Below are 3,739 nucleotides of genomic sequence, written 5' to 3' on the forward strand. Positions count from 1 at the left end.
GCACACAAATGTTGCTTTAAATGAAAAGATTTATCTTAACTTTTTACCTGGTGCATAAATAACTGAGAGAAGTCATGGGTGTAGTGGTATAAATGGGTTGGAAACAGGTGTAGAGATGGGTGACCATGGGGTTATTGGCTATGATCGATGTTGGTCCAGATTAAAGTTCCAGAAAGTGCCCAGTGAGTGACAGCTGGATGCTGAGACACTCTGTTGAGCAGTGAAAAGATTTATCTTAACTTTTTACCTGGTGCATAAATAACTGAGAGAAGTCATGGGTGTAGTGGTATAAATGGGTTGGAAACAGGTGTAGAGATGGGTGACCATGGGGTTATTGGCTATGATCGATGTTGGTCCAGATTAAAGTTCCAGAAAGTGCCCAGTGAGTGACAGCTGGATGCTGAGACACTCTGTTGAGCAGTGTTCTTCCTCCCTTCCCAGGCCAGCAGTGCCCAGGCTCCACTATGAGCATGTTTCTATGCATGAGTGCTGCAAGCCATGGGAAAAAAAGCCATCTGAAGCTGTTGGCTTTGCCCACGAGGGCTGAATTTCCTATGGGACAGTGCTGACCTGTGCAGTGCAGGGCCCTGCTGTGCCTGATGCTGAGGGAGAGGATAAAATCACTGAGCAGTCAGTGCTATTATACCCAGCAATGCAGCATACTGAGCAGTATTTAAACCACTGATGTTTAAACACACATTGTAGACCTCACCCAGCACTTGAAGGTGGGCAAAAGAACCAGGGCATCACCCAGAGAAAGCAGGCAACAAGCAATATGCCACACTGGCAGTGTTTCCTGAACCTGAGTTGTGTTTAAATATAAAAAAAAAAAAGAAAGCACTTTAGTCAAAGAATTTAGAATGAATATTCAAATATTTAATAAGCACAGAAGGGATAGCACTGAATGGGTTTGGCTGTTGGCAGAGACTGTAAAGAATGAACTGGCTTGATGGTTTTCCTCTTGCTGTAAGAGACAAGTGGCCAACTCCTGGTCTGGCAGCCTTGGTACTGCTCCAGCATGGCTGGTGTGACCCAGAATACAACCTGGCTGCAGTGTGTGAGGACAGCCAGCCTGCCAGACGTGGTGGGTCCTTCCCCCCACTCTTCAAGAGAGGTTGATTGCAGCATCTGGTTGTAAGTGTGAGAAGAATTCCTTGTGGACTTTAGTATTGCTGGTAGGAAAAAATGTATTTTGTGAGGTTTCCATAAGTGACACCTGCACTTCAACAGCTGAAATGCCCTGAGGGAACTTGTTTCTCATTACTTGAGGGGGTTTTTAACCCTTTCCACAAGGATGGGTCCTGTGGCTGATGCATGATGGCAATGTTTGGAATTTAGGGCTGGATTTAAGTGGGAATGAGCAAGATAAGGCTTAATTATGTCCCATTTCCTTCCTTCCTTCCCTCCCAAATAACTCATTTAGGATGAATTAGTTTTTGGAGATGTCTCTCTCCCCCCATTGTCTTTTGAGGGACTGTGCAGAGACAGCTCAAATACCACCATGTCCTTGTTGGAAAAGTCTTATCTTAGGTTCCTTACAGAGCCAAAGTTCCCACTGAGCAACTATCCAGTAAGTATAAACAGGTCAAAATCTCAGGGGTTTAGGTCACTTTGTGGAAGAGAAAATCTACTCACATTTACGGACAAAATATTTTCACAATTGCATTGTGTCTGCCAAAGAAAATACATATGAGCTATTAAGGAGGAAATCAGAAACTTTCTTCCTGAGATCAGAATAGCAAAGCCTGGAAACATGAAGCAATTTGTCTCTTGTATGAGCCATATCCAGAATCAGCAGCAATAAGTCTCAGTTTAAGCAAACAGCGAATTTTTCTCACTTCTTTTTCTGTTTCCATAAATTTTGATAGGAAAATGAAGTTTACACATAACCCTGACACTGTTAGGATTCTTCCAGCTGCTTTCTATTTGTGAGAGTGTGTGTGTCATATTTATCTTGTACTCTTTAAATAACCACAATTTTATTAGTAACTCCTTATAACCTCTCTAAACATAGCACTATTTCAGGAGGAACATGACAATTTTGCATAAGAAAACATGAAGTGTTATATAAAATGTGAAAGGAAGGGAAGGCAATGATGATAAGTGGAACTGAGCAGAATATTTCCAGATAGTTTTCTGAAGGAAAATGTCCCTTTGCAAAATCAATATTTGCAATGGGCAAATTTCAGTGCTGCGAAGTATTTTTAATATCCTTTTGGAAAAATTAAATTGATTTCCTAGCTTTTCCAGAAAGTAAAGCTTCTCAAGTCTCTTTCTGTATACTGGCAGGAAGAAATGTGGATAATGGTCTCCTAAGCAAGTATGTAAAAAATACTGAAAACTACTTGCCCTAAGTGCCCCTAAAATTCAATTGGTTTATTACATATTTTTTGACATTTTCCTCTATCTCCTAGTGTAGGATGAATATTCTTTAAACATTATACAATTTTGTGGGAAAGGAGTTCCATGTTCTTGCATTAAAATAAACAAAGATGCTTCCCAATTTCCTGGTTTTAATACTACTATGTCTGTGTGGTAACAGGAGTGACTTACACACTGCTCTGTCTAAGCATTTAATCATCTGTACAACTTTGAGCATCCAAATGAACTGAAAAAATCTTTCTGTGCTTAGAGCATCACAAAATGCTTACATGGATAATTTTGGCCCCAGTCAAGTGCTTTTTTGGATCAGACCATAATGACCAACTTGACATATGGAAGCAATGGTTTGATTTTTGCCTGCCCCCAAATATTTCTAGGCATAGTAATGGGGACGTTGACACTACTTATGCAACAGAAAGATTATTGCCCAGTTTGGAACTTTTCAGATTTTTAAAAAATTTGATTTCTGAACAGGCTTCCAGGAAAATACATTGACATTGATGAAGGTATTGCTGTGATTCACAAATTCTCCATATTTTCCAGTAAAAAAAGGCCTTAATCCATTTAAGTCCCTTCAAAATTAATTGGCATGTTTAGCAGTTTCCAGTAATAAATATTATTCCATCTGTTCCACTGTTTCCTGTTGAAAGGTTGTTTTGATTTTAATTTGTTTCTGATGATTCCCCCCAGCCTCCGTTTGGGGAAATAATTCCCTTTTAATTCATTTTGTTTGGAGACTGAGTCCTCCAGCATTTCCCTGGGCTGGGGCTGCAGCTGCCTGTGCCACATCCACACAGATGGTGGCAAAGTGTTTGCTGAAAAATGTGCCTTGGTGTGATAACATGATGGGATGTGATCATCAAGGCTGGAGGACACCTCTAAGATCATCAAGTCCAACCATTAACCTGCCAATCTGCTGTAACCTCTAAGCCCTAAACCACATCCTCCAGTGCCAGATCCAGACACCTCTTAAACACTTGCAGGGATGGTGACTTCACCACTTCCCTGGACAATTCCTTATTCCTGTGCCTGACCACCCTAAGAGTGAAAAAAATTTTCCAAACATCTAACCTTCTTCTATGTTAACATTTTTATTGTATTTCCCACAAACACACCCTTTTGTGGAAGTGATTTTCATCTCAGGATTTCTTGTGAAACTGTGGATTGCTGAGAATGTGCCTGGGATATTTCAGGCTGGGAAGAACCTCTCTGCTGTGCTGGTGAGGAGCATAGGATGTCTAAGTACCAAGCCAGGCAAACACTCATGCCCTGAACCTCAGTGAAATCAAACCTTCTCCCACTCACCATGGGCTCCCAATCTTAGCCCTGCAGCTCTCACTGATGATTTATTTTCAAT

This window comes from Acanthisitta chloris, unplaced genomic scaffold, assembly GCF_000695815.1.
Source record: "Acanthisitta chloris isolate BGI_N310 unplaced genomic scaffold, ASM69581v1 scaffold8975, whole genome shotgun sequence".
NCBI classification, from domain to species: Eukaryota; Metazoa; Chordata; class Aves; order Passeriformes; family Acanthisittidae; genus Acanthisitta; species Acanthisitta chloris.